The sequence below is a fragment of the Cryptomeria japonica genome, chromosome 1 (assembly GCF_030272615.1).
Source record: "Cryptomeria japonica chromosome 1, Sugi_1.0, whole genome shotgun sequence".
Taxonomy (NCBI): domain Eukaryota; kingdom Viridiplantae; phylum Streptophyta; class Pinopsida; order Cupressales; family Cupressaceae; genus Cryptomeria; species Cryptomeria japonica.
Window position 1 is genome coordinate 22,245,704 of NC_081405.1, and position 19,233 is coordinate 22,264,936.

A 19,233-nucleotide genomic window follows, 5' to 3' on the forward strand; every position below is an offset into this window, starting at 1 on the left:
AAAATTGTAAATTGGTTGGTGCTCTGATGGTTACAAGTGAGAAATTGACAAATAATGATGCATCTGCATCGGTAAATCCTACAAGGTACAAGTCTATGATTGTAGGTTTGTTATATCTAACTTAGACTAGACCGGATATAATGAATGCAGTTTGTATTGTATCAAGATATCAGACTGGTCCTAGAAAAAATCATGAGAGTACAATGAAAAGGATTTTCAGGTATTTGAAGGGAACAACTGAATATGGTTTGTGGTATCCTAAAAATGATGACTTTACATTATGTGCATATACAGATGCAGATTGGGTTGGAGATGTTGATGGCCATAAGAGCACATCTAGTGGAGCTTTCTTTCTTGGAAAGAAACTTTTTTCATGGATCAACAAAAAGTAGTCATGTACCTCTTTATCTACTATTGAAGCTGAGTATGTTGTTGCTGCTACTAACTGTACACAAGTTCTATGGATGAAGCAAATGTTGAAGGATATAAAGGTGGATTCTAATGAACTGGTAGTTATTCACTATGATAACTCTACTGCTATTGATATATCAAAGAATATGACATTTCATTCTAAGACAAAGCACATATCTATCATGTTAGGATTAATGATAGTCCCAAAGATACTGAGAGGGGGGGGTGGGGGGGTGAATCACTATCTAACCGGTTAACATAATATTTAACCTTATTAAGTATTATGCATATCAAAACAGTGTACCAGTAAATAAGAATTAATGCAGTAAGCAAGAACAATAAAGACAACATAGAAAACACACCATAACACAAGATGTTTAATGAGGAAACCTAGTGTGGGAAAAACCTCGGTGGGATTTTTGACCCACAATATTCACTCACTAGCCAATGAATAAATATTACTTACAATGAGGGGCTTGCACATGCAGGAGGGCCAACTGCCTAGAGCTCACTACTCAATCTACAAAATAGAAGTCTCACTGACTTACAAATGGATTATGAGAATCCAATACAATGTATTGCTTCAAATCAGCATCAACTATGCCAGGTTCAGTACCAGTTTAAGCTCATACTATAACCATAAACCTTATACAAAATTTTCCTTATGCATTCGCATATATCTTCCTTATTATTCGCTCATTCCTATTCCATCTCCTATCTCAAAATGATTTACAAGATCTCATACATATATGAGTCTATTACAATATGCCATGTTGTCTTTACAAAAGATAATTATAATTAAATACAATAAACAAAAGTTTATTCTTGTCAGCTGGGGTGTCGATATGCATTGTTGCCACTGCTGGTAAAGTGTCTGTCGGTGTTGGTGCCTTCCAGTGGTTTACCAGATGAATGCCACAAGGTCCCTTGAAGGTTGACAGTAGGTTTCTAGTAGGTTGCCATCAATGACAACACCATCATTTCTCACTAGAATGTAGAATGCCAACAATCTCCCCCTTTGGCATTGATGACAACACTCATAAGAAAAATCCAAAAACTGTTTCCAAAAAGTGAAGTCCAAAAATTTACCAAAAGATGTGCTCCCCTTGAGCAGATGATCTCCTCTGTATGATCATTTTTCTCTGTCTACTACTCCCCCTTTGACATCAATGACAAAGGTTGTCAAAAATTGTCTTACAAGTGCAAAATTTCACCTTAAGTTTTATAACTGATTGGTTACAATCTGAAATATATCAGCCAAAACTAAATTTAAACTCTTCATGAATCTGTTGCTATCATTCATGGTTGCCTCAGTTCATTGGATTATGCTGGTGAGATGATGCATATGCTCTTCTTGTGATCTTTCCCCTTGAATTAATTCCTTAGAGATCTCGTTTCTCAGAGAGATAAGGTTATCCAATTTAGGACTAAGTTTATACTTAAGCTCTGTGGAATTTGTCTTGATCCTTGCTTTTTCCTTCTCAAATTTCTCCAACTTTTCCTCAAATATTGCTATTTCTTGTTCAATAACTGATATAGGTTTCGATGAACCAATAATTTTATCAGCTATATCATCAATTTCTTTTTGTACTCTGCTTATTTCTTTTTCAATGTCTTGGGTCAATAGATGTGGCTTGCATGTTTCTCTGTATAGTTCCTTATACTCCAAAATTGTTGTATTCAGTGTCGGTAAAAGTGTGTTAATATGTTCAGTGCACTTCTTTATTATGTCCTCAAATAATTCTTCCTTTTCTTTTTCCATTTTCTCTTTGAATGTATCCTCATTTACTTTATCAAATGTTATTACATTTCCAACAATAAATTTAGACAATGTGTCTAACTGACCTAAAGAATCTTTTACATGATCTACATTACATTTTGGTGCAATCATCTTAAGAATAGGTATTGTATCATCAATTGCCTTGTAGGCCAATGCATTATAGTCAGTTATCTTCTTAATAGAGTCCAGAAGTACATCTATCACATTAGTAGGTCTGAATTCGGATGTCTGACCAATTGCCTTTATTATTTCAGTGTTTCCAGTATTAGTAACCAATTCACTTGTATCAATCTCTGGTGGATTAGTTTGAGTTTCCATTTCAACTAGTAATGGTTTGGGTTTAATTCTCAGTGATTACCGATTTCTGTATCTCAGTATGTACCTATGCCTCTGCCAGTTTCTCTGTTGGTTTCTATGTGTTATTTGCTATCAGTATCTCTGTCTCTATCTCTATAGGTTTCTCAGTGCATGCATCTATACTAATAGTTGTGAGGCCCTACCCCGACCCATCCTATCTCTTCAGTTATTTTCATATTAGAACTATTTTGGATGCTAGTTTTGACACACTATGGAGATAGAACTTTTTAGGATCCCACGATTTTTTTTTGGTAATATTGATATATATTTGATGCTCCATTTCTATGCCTTGTGGATTATAGAATATTATATGATTCCAGATTAGGGTAATATTGTGATGATGTATGTTATTATCTGAATTTCAGGATTTGTTATAATGCTAGAAATATGTTGGCATATCTTGTAAATGGATCAAATTTTAAGGATTATGATGAATTGCTTTGATTTGTGACAAACCGTATTTTATAATGACAAGTCTTTGCAGAATGAATGTATTATATTCTGATTATGTGTTTTATATTATATGAGGCTATTGGGAAGTACTAATGTTTAAATTGAGATGTGTAGGAGATTATCCATGTGACCATGGAAATATTATGGAGAATCAAGCCTAGGCCTATGTGCGTTAGTAAAACCAGGGGTTGTCTATTTGGAGAGACAACACCCCGTATGTATTGTATTTTATTCCTAAATGTAAAATGTTGTATGAGTGTAAATTGTATTTATTGAATTGTTTAAATTATTTAAGGGACAATTGCCACGTTTGTATTGTGATGTGGAATTATTTTGTAGTGTCACTTGACACCTATGTAGTATGTTGTGTTGGCAATTTGTCATGTCACCTTTTTGGAGAGTTTTATTTTTGTTAATTGTTTTATCTCCTAATTATCCTTGAAGGAACCAAGAAATCTAGGTTAGTGAGCCACAAGGAGGGTCAACTCAAAGTTGACCCGTAGGTTAACTTCAGGTGGACTTTCTGAGGGTCAAATCAACTCCTAGAGTCAATTTTAGAGCATTCCTATTAGGCCTCATGGGGTACCTATGGGTGAAGGCCAAAATTGGCCATGTGTCTTTCCCTTAGCACTTGTTTAACCACCCAAAAAAGTGGTTTTCCCAAGATGGACGAATTTCAACTATAGGAGTGCCCTCCTTGGTAGGATAACCTTCTTGAAGGGAGTAATCCCTCTTCCCCATTCCATTTTCCTTCTCTAGGTACCTAGGTTAGGGAGTGTGTAAGACCTAGGGAAGACCAACCCAATGAGGGATCCCTCACTCTATCCAAGAGGTTGGAAGGAGTGAGAGAGGCCTTCTTAGGCTAAGAATGGAAGCTTAGTGAGCTAATCACCCACTCTCCATCCTTGGAGATTTTTGGAAAATTTTTGAGGAAAATCAGTTTTAGGATAGCAGATTTGGGGAAAAAAAGGAATTTGCAGAAAAGAATTAGAGGATTGGGCAGCTCTTCATCAAGCTTTCCCTTAGATTTCCTTTGGCAAGTCAAGGTTGGTGTTATTTTTCCCCTCTTATGTAAATGTAAAATTATTATAGAATGTTGGAATGGAAATTGTTGTAACTCTTTATTTGTGTTGTATTGTAAAATTTATGTGTTCTTGTTTATTTTTGTTTTATGTAATGTTGTGTTTGGGGAGTGTTCAAGACCATCCTTTCCTTGGGAGGAAAGATTGGTCTTGGGTGTGGAAGGAGCTTGACAGCCCTTAGGGTGAGAGACTCTCATTTTGAGAGTGATCTCAAGGGTCTGTCCATGAGACCCTTGCTGCTTTCTTTTGTGTTATTTCACTTGTGGGTCATAAGGGGGAGCAAATATGGCATGCTTGCCTTTTTGGGGGTCATAAGGGTGTAGGGATTAAGAATGATTTTTTTTGGTTATGCTTTCATGGGTGCCATGAGTTGGCTGTAAGTTCTATTTAGTAGATTTCTCCCCTAGGGTACTTGGTCCACTTCCACCCTAGTAAGGCATCACATTTTGTGATGGAGTTTCAGCTTGGGAGGGGTGTCTCTATTGTGTTGATTTCTTTTCCCCTTTTCCTGTTGTATTGCTTGGTTGTAACCCCGTCTAGGTCTTGATTCTCCAAGCTCAGGGGTGGCTTCTGGTAAGCCTAGGCTGGGAGGTGAGCATCCCATGGTCACAGTCCTAAAAATTTTATATGCAGGTTGCTGGGAAAAAGATCTAGGAGTTGCAGATTTGTTTGGTTGCAGATTTTTATTCAGATTCAGATTTCTATTTAAATGCAGAAAAGCAAAAAGAAAATGTAATTTTATGATTTGCAGCAAAAAAAAAAATGTATATGTAAATAAAGAGCTTTAGGTTGTTTTCTTTTATCCTCTGTATAAATATTAGGAATGAAAAGGCTGGTTAGTTTATTCACCCATTTTATATATGGGCCATTGTAAATTAATAATCTATAAGCAATGTAATCTTTACTTAAAAATTTGATGCCTATTATGTTGCTATAGATTACATCTAAATCTTGTCTGTTATCTTGTTTATTTTTTGCAATTTAAAGAAAAAAAAAAGAAAGGAATGCATTAGGTTTCATTATTTACTTGCATAGTTAATTACTGTTATTTTATTGTTGTAAACTCTGTTTAGACATAGTTGAAAAAGAACTAGTATTTTTGCATTGCTGTAAAAGCATGATGTATGACTGTAAAAAAAAAGAAGAAAAATAAGACCTATTCTTAATGCTATTAAAAGACTAGATCAGAATGTTTAAATGTTAGAATCCCAAAATAAAATAAGGGTTTCCAACCCTATTGTCCCAACATTTAATTATATATATATCTATAAATATATAAGTATATATATTGAAAAATATATACCTATATATATATAAATATATATAAATGTCTATATGTGTTTATCCCTGCAACAGAAAGAAAAGGAAATATATTTTGTCCTTGTATATTCCTGTTACAAAAAAATATATAAAGGAATGCATGCTGCTGTGTTAAAAATAACTCAAAATAACTTCCTAACCCTATCAGGCATATATATATATATATACCCCTGCATCTGAATCATACTCAATGGATACCCTTAAAAAAAAATGGGTATATGTATGTATTTTGGTCATAGCAGTGAATACATATATATATATATATATATAAATATATACATATGGAAATATATTTATATATGTATATATAAAAATACACACCTATATATATATACATATATATATATATATATATATATATATATAAATGTATACTTTTAAAAAAAAAATGAAATATTAAAACATTTAAAAAAAAAAAAAATGTAGGATCGCGGGCACCGAGCCGCGGACCACTGTGTGATAACATAGTGGACGGCCACGGCCGAGCCACTGTGCTACACACAGTGGGCGGCGCTGAAGGGCACTGTACTGTGTGTAACACAGTGGAGCGGTCACGACCGCCATTGTGCTACGCACAGCGAGTGGCACCCACCACTGTGTGTATACACAGTGGGCGGCGGTTATGCTGTCTGCCACTGTGTGTGCACATAGTGGGTGGCACTACCGCCACTGTGTGTACGCACAGCGGCGCCTAGGAGAACCCCGCGCCAACCTCTTCGCCCTTCCCTCTTCGCCAATCTGCTGCCCACTATGTGCACACACAGCGGCGCCCGGGAGAACCCCGCGCCAACCTCTCCGCCCTTCCCTCTTCGCCAATCCCTCAGCCGTACCTGCAATCTCACACTCCGAAATCAATAAAAAAAAAGGGGGGTTTAATAAACCCTAACCCATTTCGGGTTAGGGCATAAAATGATAAGAATTTAAAAACAAAAAAAAAGGGGATAAATAGAAATGCAACCCTAACCCCATTTCGGGTTAGGGTTAGCATTTTATAAAGAAAGGATTTTCTTATTTAAGGAAATTTTAAATTTGGGGATGGGAAATTTAAATAGGAGCTTTAAAATTTAGTTTTAATTATTACATAGGGTTAGCATTTTATGAATTAAGGATCTCTTTATTTAAGGGAATTTAAAATTGGAGATGGGAAATTTAAATGGGTGTTTTAAAAAAAAAAAAAATTGATTTTAATATATAATTAGGGTTATTTTTTTTATAATTGAATTATCATATGTTTTTATTCTTTAGAAAATTTAAATTTTAATATAGCTAATTCCAGGGGTTTAAAAATGAAGAATTAATATAGTTGGATAAACTATACCCTAAATCAAATTAATTTATTTAATTAGTCAATAGATTTTCCTCAATTTAATTGCGGACAATTAGGTTATAATGTAAATGGGAAATTCAAAAGGAGGAATTTGTAAATTTATGAACCTTAAGCCCTTGAGACTGATTTTTGGATGGATTAAAATTAAATCGTCAAAATTAAGGGTTTAGGGAAGATTAGAATTGGCTTTAACTTATTATCGGTTTTAGTGGGTATATGGCACTAATTAGGAATTTGAACGCCTATCGGTTGGATTTAAGTAATGAATTCACGCGTGCACCAATTATTTTATAACATTATCATTTTATGGTCGGAAATGATTTAATACATTGAGATAACCCATTTATCCCTCGTTTCAATTTACGACAACTTAATTAAGGTAATTGAGCTAGCTAACTAATCTGTGACACTGATTAATCCCCACCAAATAAAGTCGCTTGTTCGAGTTGGTTAATTAACCCAACCTTAGTAAACAATTTTATTTTCACCCTAGATAAGACAAATCTCTAATCAAGTTATTATAATTGTAGGATATGTTACGAGTTCATGTTGTCAAAAAAAAAATTTTGTTGTTCCGTTTTTGTGCCCAAAAGTTGGGCATGACACTAGTATTCATTCTACTGTCCAAAGGTTGCTCTGTATGCTTTGTTTTCTTTGTTTGTAATTTCAACCTCAACATTTTATGTCAGTTGCTTAGCAATGTTTCCACTACTAGCAATATCATTCTATACCTTTGTGTTGTCCTTGTCCAAAACAATGTTCACTTCCTGAGTATCAACATTCATGGTGAATAGAATTTTTGATTCAGGGCTAGTGTCATCATGTGTTATGTCCATGTTTTTAGTAGCTGGTGTATCATTTGTATGTACCAGTGTAGTATATAAGGGTGGCGGTAAGCTGTCAGTTGTTTTGAATTTTGGTATCCCACCAACTTTACCTTTCCCTTTGTCCTTGTCCTTCTGATATACTTTGAATGTTTTCTTCAGTTGATTTAATTCTTTCTATTTTTCCTTTTCTACAAAAAAGATATCCCATTTGTCAGTTGTTTCCTTTGCAATTTCATTAGCTCTACTAGCCATTAAGCTTACTTGTCGGTGACCTCTAGCAAAAACTGATCTATTAGCTTCACAAATTAATTCATTAATCTCCTCTTTAGAGTTAACTGGATGTACAACTAGAAGTTTTTCAACCTTAAGTTTCTTGTCCAACTCCATTACTGCAATCCTCTTTGCATCTGACCTTCTATATAGATCATTTGGTAAGTCATATACCACTTCAATTAACACTTTCTTGTATATGTCTAGATGTAGAATAATACTATTTTCAACACTTTCCTTTTTTGAATTAGTGACTGTGTTATACAACTTGCTCACATTTGCCAAGTTACCGTCATAAGTGATTTCATTCAGTAAATTATCCAAAGGAGGTATAACATATTTCTGTTTCTTCTTGGGTGTTAACTTCTTTGCCAGTTGTCTTACCGCTTGTTGCTTCTTTCTCGGAGTTCTTATTTTCTTGGGTGGAGGAGACGGTACCGGTGAGGGTTTTCTCATCCTATCAACTCTCTTGAATTTAACAGGTATCTCACTATCAGATGATGTACCAACCGATGAAATATATGCCTCCAGTTGCAATCCTTCCAGTTCACTTTCCTTTATTCCAGTACGGTTTATAACATTTTCTTTTATTTCCTTTACCTATTTTGATGCACTCCTTACGTAATTTTCTCTTTTCTTTCTTTGTTTCATTGTTTGTACATCACTCTCAATTGTTTCTACACTACCAAAAACTTTTTTTGTTGGTTCTCTAGGTGCTTCTAATAGGGCTTTAGCATAAGTCTCAATAATATTCACATCAGCCTCATACCCCATTTCAGTTACCCATACAGTTGTAGGAAGAACTGCTTCCATCCATATTTCATCTTTCTTAATCACAAAACAGATTTCCTTATCATATTTATCTACTATACTCTTTGATAGTCTCTCTCTAGTTTTCATTTTGGTTTGGAAAGCTTTGAAATATTCAGTAATATTGTTTTCCCTAGCAGTACCCATGCTAGTGAAAGCTTCTTGCAATTGTTTGCCTACCGATATGTCATATCCAAAATCTTTCTATCCAATACCGGGAATTTGTTTTCAGAAATACAATGTAAGGCATACCAAAAGATTACCAAAACAAAATGTCCCTTTCTTTTCACCTTTTATCTTTTTCAAGTTATCTACTAGTTCATCCTTCAGCCATTCACACACATCTATTTTTGCATTATTATTTACTATATCATAAGCACTTTTAATACAAAGACTATAAACTAAATTAAGTCAGTTTGCATGTGTAGTCTTGTAACATAAAATCATAATTATGAATCTCACATTGATATCCTTGATGTCATTTACTCTCAGATATCTACTATTAGATGTTGCTCTAGTTAAGGTCATGACTGTGTTGTTAGGTACCTTATTTGTCTTGTCTGGTCTACTGTCGGTTGAGGGTAAACCTATTACTGCCCTAATTGCTTACCGGGTGGATTTGTAGACTGAATCTAACCAAAGAAATTCTCCATGTTCCCTACTTAGGACAATTCTCACTACTTCCTTCGGAAATTCAAGGATGTTCAAGATTTCCACAAAACCTAAAGTCTCAATAATCTTGTGCTTGGGTTTGACATTTTCATTTTCATCATAGATTATGGTTTTAAACATCTTTAACACTTCCTCAGAACCTAATTCTTCAATATTGCAGTGAATATAAATCATAGGGCCTTCAACATAAGCTACACCTTTAGGAATTTTTGAAAATATGCCTATAGAATCATCTTACTTAGCTATCTCGAGAATAATTTTGAAAACAGGCCTAGGGCGTTTTACAATTTCCACAACAGTAGGGTTTGCAATAAATTTGGGAGCAGAAGAGGAAGCCATTTGAAAAATACCTTAAGCTACCTGATAATGTTTGAGTACTTGAAACAAATCGCTCACTTCTTCACCTTGTATGCCTTCACTTAGATTTTGTGCTCTCTGCTAGTTTGAATTCTCGGTGATTCAAAAATAAAGGAAAATCGATGATTTATAATGAAATTTCTTTCAACAACCACAATAAATGCTCGTTGGTTAAGTGAAAGCTTAACACATCTGTCGATAAATAAGAAATCTATCTTCTCACCATCAACCGAGGGTAATCTGCATGATGTTCAACTTGTTGCAATACCCCCAAAGGGTTACTTCTTAATTGGATGAAGAATTTCCTGCTGGTGGAGTAACATTTTGTTCTACCGGTGAAGAAATAGTCTCATCAACATTCTGATCTGTCTTTCTAATCCATTGTCTTGAAAATTCTTGCTTTACTTCATCAACCTTTTCTTTGCCTTTCAAACTGGGTCCTTTATTGTTTGTCGATGAAGTCTTACTTCTACAAAATTTTGCAATATGTCCAATCTTGTTACAAGCATAACAAGTTACATTATTCTTTTGAATAGCCTTTCCATATCCTATGTCATTTTTGTTTTGCATTGATTAGATAAGTGCCCAAATCTTCCACAAACATAACATCTTACATTCATTCTGTAGTTTTATGAATTATGACCAACTTTGTTGCATTTGAAACATTGACTGGTGGGTGCATTAATGTTCTGATTGTTTCTAGATCTACACCAATTTGCTCTATGACCATACTTGTTACAGTTAAAGCATTTCACATTAAATTTGTAAGCATTAGGTTGTCTTACCAGTTTACTATGATCATGATTGTTTGCAGTACCGGAACTTTCACCAACTTCAAATCCAAGTCCATTAGTATCTCCATTACGTTTCTAACTTTTTAGCATATCATCAAGTTCTTTTGAACTTTTCTTGAATTTCTCTTTGTGTTGATTTGTAGTAGCCAACTCATTTTCTCGAATTCCCATTTGTCTCATAAGTTCAGTTTTATCATGTTGCATGTGAATCAGATCTATCTTTAATATATCATTTTCATGACTAAGTCTTAGATTTTCATTTCCAACATCATTGAGTCTCTTAGTCAAGTCATCTTCATTTTTCTTCCTGTCTTCAATGTCTTTACAAAATCTCATAGTCATATCTTGCATTTCATTCCTCATAGTCATGTTCTCTTGCGTCAATTTGTTCACAAGCTCATTAAGAGTTTCCTTTTCATCATTATCATTCTGCATCTTCTCATGAAGTTATTTTCTTTTATTTCTATCAATAGTAAGATTATATTGAAGTCCTTGAATGAATTCATGTGCAGTCCTCCAATCATCTTCAAGTTTGATATTCTTCAACTTCTCTGAATCATAGTCTACAAGAGCTCCTTCCAATTGATTTCTTAAGTTCTCCATCTGTACCGGTGTCAAAATCTTCCTCAAGTCGTTAGGCTTTTGAAAATAGAGGACCAGGCTCTGATACCAATTGTTAGGATTAATGATAGTCCCAAAGATACTGAGAGGGGGGGTGAATCAGTATCTAACCGGTTAACATAATATTTAACCTTATTTAGTATTATGCATTCCAAAATAATGTACTAGTAAATAAGAATTAATGTAGTAAATAGGAACAATAAAGACAACATAGAAAACACACCACAACACAAGATGTTTAACGAGGAAACCTGGTGTGGGAAAAACCTCGGTGGGATTTGTGACCCACAATATTCACTCACTTGCAAATGAATAAATATTACTTACAATGAGGGGCCTGCACATGCAGGAAGACCAATTGCCTAGAGCTCACTGATCAATCTACAAAATAGAAGTCTCACTGACTTACAAAATGGATTATGAGAATCCAATACAATGTACTACTTCAAATCAGCATCAACTATGCCAGGTTCAGTACCAGTTTAAGCTCATACTATAACCATAAACCTTATACAAAATCTTCCTTATGCATTCAAATATATCTTCCTTATTATTTGCTCAATTCCTATTCCATCTCCTATCTCAAAATTATTTACAAGATCTCATACATATATGAGTCTATTACAAGCTTTACAAAAGATAAATACAATTAAATACAATAAACAAAAGTTTATTCCTATCGGATGGGGTGTCGGTATGCATTGTTGCCGCTGCTGGTGAAGTGTCTATCGGTGCCAGTGCCTGCCAGTGGTTTACTAGATGAATGCCACAAGGTTGCCAGTAGGTTGCCATCAATGACAACACCATCATTTCTCACTAAAGTGTAGAATTCCAACATATCAAGTATAACTTTTTGAAGGAGAAGGTGGAAGCAAATGAAGTTAGACTGGATTATGTGAACACTAAAGAGTAGATTGCAGACATCTTCACTAAACCTTTGCCTAAAAAATCATTTGAGTACTTCAAAGATAGATTGGGGGTTTCTTCCCATCTAGTACATACCTGAGTGATGTTGATTGGCATTAGTTCAGTATGCATTATCAGAGCTATTACTCATTTTGTATTGATGTGGTGGTGCTACTACTCAGGAGGAGTAGTCATCGGTGTCGTTCAAAGGATTTATGATTTTTGTTTGATGTTTATGTCAATATTCTGGCATTAATGTCAAAGGGGGAGATTTATTCTGGTGAAAAACATAAGGGAGAGATATATTCATTAGGGGAGTTTGGTTCAGAGCTTCATTGCTATATCATTTTGTTGGAGATTGTTGGTTGTCTTCCATAGGGGGAGACTTGTTTCGCATTTCTTGGCACTTCAATGTTTTTCACATTTAGTGTTGCTATCAATGCCAAAGGTGGAGATTTTTGGCAATTTGGAGGAATTGATTACGTGTTGCATTGTTATTTTATCATTGATGGCAACATCGGTTGTTTTGGTTGTTTACCGGTTTCCAATTGGTTCAGGTAGAATGGTTGGTTTATGATATTGATCCGATATGATTTGGTTTGTGGAATTATTTTGGATCTATCATTCATGCTATTCAGATTTGTATCACAATCAGTTGGTTCAGAATTTGATTACTCAGATGCTATCATTTGTTCTAGTAAGCCTTTTGGTCACCAGTAAGGGTTTTACATGCAGATCTTTGTTGAAGATATTTTGATGCACGTGATAAGTGGTGTTGGTGTGGCTTCTAGATGTCTTTCAAGATGTTGTTGGTTATCCTGTTCATGTTTCTATTGATCGGTGGTGTTGCATTTGGTTTATGGTGACCTATTTTGGGTCCGGTGTTATCTAGGTTATGGAACGGTTTATGTAAAGTGTTGGAGGATGTTCCTGATGTATTACCAATGGGATTTAATGATTGGTTTATATTGTTTTCGGCCTAAGCCAGCTTGGTTGATCATTAGATTGCAGGTTTATGTTATGAACTTATTGTATTGTCTTTTAGGTGGCCGACCTATTTGTTAGGTCCTAGGTTGTTATAAATATGATATAAGATCTCTTTGTAGATCATATGCCAAAGTTATGGGATTATCTATGTGAGAATAATGTTGTAATCATATGCAAAGGTTTTGGTCAATCATAGGTGATCGAATTGGGTTGGTTAAGAGGTTTAAGACCTCCGGTATTGAGCTTAACTAGAACTATACTTAGACATAGGAGATTCTATCTTTGCAGTTCAATTTTCATTCTAGATTGTAGTCTTGATTTATTTTTTAGTCAGTGAGGCTCCTTTTTGTGATGAGCAGTGTGCTCTAGGTTGTTGGCCTTCCTGCATGTGTAGGCTCCTCATATTGTAATCACATACATAGTGCAAAAGTATTATCTGATTGTGGGTAGGCTTCCCACCATGGTTTTCCCCTTTACCAGGTTTTCCATGTACAAATCTTGGTGTCATGTGCTCTAGATGGATGGTAATTGTTCTACGATTTATGTTTATGTTTCATTGCTATATCAATTATTCTGGTATTTGGTTTATGCATTCTGGTATTAAATTTATGTGTTCTAGTATTAAGGATTTGAATGCTTAAAGTTTTGAAATTTAGTGACAACTTATTCACCCCCCCTTCTCAGTTGTCCTCTAGTTATTTGAGTTTTCTAACATCTACAACATCCCTTGAGGTGAATTAAATTTACTTCTTTTATTTACATTTACTTGTAAGTACTTTCTTTCATCATTTGGTTAATTCCAAAATTGGGGTTTGACCTGAAGGTAAATCCCCAATCCCAATCTCTTTTCCTCTCTTTTCTATGTGTAGGTTGCAGGTGCACAGTTGTATTTGCAGCTTTGGACTCCATTCACAAAGGTGGAAAAACCCTTTTCGTTTCACGGATTTTTCAGAGGACCGTGTGCACTTTCAATACAAACCTGGTAACTTTTCATCAAATTTGTAGGGTAGCTTCATCTTGACATATTATAGCCAAATCCAGGTGCACAGCTTCATCCCACACTTCTATTTCAAGTTATAATCAGTTCTTTGTTGCTTTTACACTTAGTCTCAAAAATCATAATTCATCCATTTTCCATTCTAAAAGAGGGGTTAGCTTGTTATCTTCACACCATTATCAATTCATTTAGTATTCAATCTCTTTCCTAATAGATTGGATCTAGTGAATTTTCTCCCCTCTTTTAAAAGTAATGTGGATAAAGTGTTTGAAGGGAAATCCACAATGAAACTTTCATCTCTCCTCAGAGGGAAGAAAAGCTTTCCTCTTGATCTCTCCATCATTCACTTTCCACCCAATTACATTGGGTAAGTCTTTTATTAAAAAACCCAAAGCCTATTATGTTTCTTCATTACCTTTTTTCACTTAACGATGAGGATCTTTTTTATTGTCGAGGGAACTTGGTCTTTTTTCCTAGGCATTATTTTTTATGACGGCCTTTTGAAATTTTCCTAAGTCTGCATCTTTGTCACTATGGTCGAGCCCCCCTTTAATATTTTGGAGGGTATTATTTTCCCTAAGTTCGACCTATATTTTTCGGCTAATGTCTCTATGATTAATGATCAAACAACTAAAGGTTCCATAATTCTGCACACATGCCTCAAGTGGACAAAGATGTTTTAACCCAAGCAGGAAGGTGCACAAAGGATAGCGGTCAATGTTAAGCAGTTGTTGTAGTTGGTTTGTAAAGAGAAAACAAATTTGATGGCCTTTGCAGTCCCACGAAGGAAGATGTAGGGAAGTTAAGGATTGTGGCATCATGAGATGATACCACGTGTCCTAGATAGACCAAGAAGGTGTTGGAATCCAAGAAAACTGAGAGGGGGGTGAATCAATGTTCTACCAGTTAATAAGAATTTAATTCTTTTAGATACTTTTCCAATTAACAATCGGTAAGAATATAAACAAGATATAATGAAGAACAAAGCAACCAAAAAGATCAACACCATAACACCACAAACTTATATGTGGAAAACCTCAAAGAGGAAAAACCACGGTGGGATTTGTGACCCACAATATCTATCCACTAGCGAGTTGAATAAATATTGCATAAAAAGGGGGTCTGCACATGCAAGAAGGCACATTTCCTAGAGCACACTACTCATCACAAAGGAGCCTCACTAACTACAGATATAGAATACTGAATTACATACCAAATTCTGAACTCTGTGTGTGCATCTGATATGTTGGATGAGTTATGGTTTAAGCACTGATTGTACTAGTTAACAATGTCTCCTTCCTTATTGGTAACCTGATTCGTTTTCCAATCCTCTTCACAAATAACCAAGACTGACTAAATATCACTACATTCGCATTCTGTCGATCAAGATCTCGCTCACACAATTGCATAAATCTTATCGCATCGATTTTCCAAAATGACCTAACTGAACTAACTTATATACCCTTAGATACATGAACATGGATGCCTTATGTCGACTTATAATCATATTACAAAAGATAAATAAATGTCAGCGCAGAATAAAATATAAACATTAATCTTTATGACTATTTCCGCTTTAACCATTGTTAGATCAATCTCCTATGTCGGCCTCCAAATACCGATTCCTAGTTTGCTGATTTCCCTTGCTTTTCACAATGCCAATTTCCTTAAATGTTGAATGTCAATCTTATAATACCATTGAGTACTAGATAAGTATCCAACCCAAAATGATGTGTGTTGTCATCAATGACAACACCATGAGCCCGGGTGAGTGTCAATTGCCAACAATCTCCCCCTTTGGCATTGATGCAGCACTCATGTGAAAAATGGATCATTGAAGTTTTGTTCCGGTTCTCGTCTAAAAAATTCCCAAAAACTGATCTCAGAAAGCTACTCCCCCTGAGCTATACATTACTTCTTATGTATGTCCCTTAACATTTTTCACATCCAACTTCTCCCCCTTTGACAACAATGCCAAAGCCAGGGCAAATGATAAGTAATGAAATCAAAATTATTTTTACCGGATCTAGATGTACTTGAATATATCAAGGTAAGCACTCTTCAAAAATCCCAAGTGTCCTAGTCGGATTTCAATATTCCTAGAATTGCTACAAACCCATTAAGAATGTATACATGTAATTATTCTTTTGTTAATGTTGTCAGTGTGGGCTTACTCATCTATTACATACATTCCCTTTTGTGAAGCAATAAAGTGTTTATCCGGGGACTGACCAAACCTCTCAATTCTCTGGCCCACTGGATTAACCTGTCCATATCCTTCTCCAAAGAAGAAATCTCTGATTCTGAAAGAAAAATTTGACCATCAATAGTGTTGGTCATTGATTGAGTACCATCAAAATTATTTGCAAGATTCTGTAACTGGACCTTGTCCGCTTTTATTTTAACTTCCTAGTGTGTTGTTAATTTAGTTGTGTTAGTGCAAGGCTAGTAAATATTGTTGCATTGATGAAGGGCTTCATCGATCCTTGTCAATTCTTCTATCATCTGTGCCTTATTAGATGTGATCATGTTATCACAAGTGATATTCCTAGTTGCATTATACCTCTCCACCAATTGCCAATTTGACACTTGTTGTAGAGTTTTGTACTCCTTGGCAATGTGTACTATCAAACCCTTTAGCTTGCCAGAAGGGATAGCTACCCGATTGATCTTGTATTCTGGGGCAAGTTTTTGCAGGATTAGAATGGCTTGTTTTATAACTTCCTTGTCCTCTAATACTTCCTTTATAAGCTTATATGTTGCAACAAACATTAACTTCATAACTGCTCAACTACTTAATATTCTTCTGTTGGCAGCAATATTGTACATGAATAAAACTAGTTAATTAAGTTGTATTTGTCTTTGTTAGTCAATAATCAAGGGATGGTAGTTACAGTTGGTACTCTTACCCCCTCGGTACCTTTATATACTTCCAAATGTAACTTGTGAGACACGATTATGAATGGAATAACATCTCTTATATTTTATCTGATATTTATGGCATTATTATTCTGCATCACGTGTCGTATATGTATGCTTTAAGCTATTCACCTAAGAGGGTAAAACTTTGGCATTGTTGCCTAAACATACTCAGGAAAGGAAGGAGTGGATGGCGCACAAAAACTATGGGCCTACCCATTGGTGAGATAAACCCAGAGGCCAATGACACGCAAACAGACCTCTACCATGGAGAAGACACTGCAACGAGGGAATTCTCAATCCTCCTTCAGGTGGCCATCGAGACCTACGTCCAAAGGGAGGCCATGAAGGCATAAATCTCAACAAGTACCATGTGGATAGCACTGGAAGTTAGCATGGCAGTAAATCGGTTGATGAACCACCTCCCCTGGTTGCTTACACAAGCATCACTGGCACAACAAACTCGCCTAGAGGAGATTTCCCGAGAAGAGCGACACCAATAAATCCTCCAATAGTACAAAGAAAGTAGCCGTTAGTAAGTGGAGCGTGATGGCACGAGGCCAAGTGGAAATTGAACCCTGAATCCCAGAGGGATAAAAGAACATTCTATATTTGAATAAAGGTGTCATAATATTGACACAAGTTGTATCTAATGAGATGAATTAATAAAGGAGTGTTCTGTTTTTATGTGTTGTTATTTATGGAAATGTATGGGAATTAATGCCTAACCTATTAAACAAAGATAGAAATAAGAAAGCACAAATGGAGGAGTGGGAGGCCACACAGAGGGCCTTGTTTCTGGAGAAACAAATAGAACATAGACAGAGGTTGAGGCAACTTGCCAAAGGATGACCTGCCGAAGGGTTGCCCGAAGGGAACCAAGGAGGTGTCATGAAGGGGGCAGAAGCCGAGGGAATTTTCTATGCGTCACCAGAACACCATAGGGTGAGAAGCCATGAAGATTTTTTAGAGGAAACAAGGTTACGGAGGAATCTATTCGAAGAGACCTGGGATCAGTTCAAAAACTTATCCCTGACACCGCGAAGTGAGGACCACCAAAGGGAGCCAGTAGCGGGTGTGAGTGAGAACAAAGGGGAGGAAAACTATACGGCTGTAGGTACAACACACAGCAGGAAAAACACCATACCCCTAGTCACCCAAGTAGGACACACCATCGGCACTGGAGGGAGTAGCGTAGGGGCTCAGACACAACCACAACCACCTCCGGGGAGACAACCCCCATCAATGGCGAGTAAATAGTGTATATGGTGAAAATGGATACAACAATGTTGAAAGACTAAATAGATTCAACCACAAAACCCTAGCCTAACAACAACAAAAATCCACCATAACATATGAAGATTACCTAAGACAATGCACCATCACATGTCCAATAGGGTTTGTATCTCCATTCTTCCTATCTCCATTGATCTTGCTTGATATATTTGCTCTCAGATTTTATGTGCACAAGAGCTCAACAAAGAACGGAATGTGGTTGCAAGTAGGATCGTAATGTAGTCAATTGCATAAAAATGATTAGAATGCATAGACGATTAGGGTTTGATAATGAAGGAAGCATCTCCTTATATAGAAGACACTATATGAAATGGAGGGATAAGATTGAGAGGTGTAAAAGGAGGTCGGCTATGATTAGAGGGTAGGTAAAAGAAATAATAAAATAATAAAGGGGTAGGTAGTGTATGAATTAAGAGATGAATGACATGTGTCATAGGTAGAAAAGGTTAATGAATTAATTAAATAAATAAAGATTTATTTAACTAATAGAAGAAGTGGGATTAATTAAATAAATAAGATATTTATTTAATTTAGGAAAAGGATAATTTAAATAAATAAATGTATTTATTTAAATGAGAAATAAGGCTAGAAGAGGATAAATGAATTAATTAAATAAATAAGGATTTATTTAATTAATAGATGAATTAGGCTTAGATAATTAAATAAATAAAATATTTATTTAATTAGACATGACAATTTTAGGTGTCTACATTTTGCCCCTCTTTGAGACAATGCGGCTTGTCGCGTTGTTTCAAAGAAGATAAGATGAACTGATACAAATTTTCCCCAAGATGGGAATGATATGCCCCCTCGAGAGATTGGATGAAAATGTCTAAAAAGATTGCAGACAATCTCTCGATAAGAAAGAGAGGCTAGAATGGACTGACCGGATAAAGTGACAAAGTCACGGGATAAAGAAGACTGACTCGGGAAACGAAGGCTAGGGATAGTCTATAAGATAGACCACGAGGGAAATACATCCTCATTGTCATCTACACCTCCAAGAGATTAGAGTGCAGAGAGAGAAAAGAGCAGCAACAGTCAGCA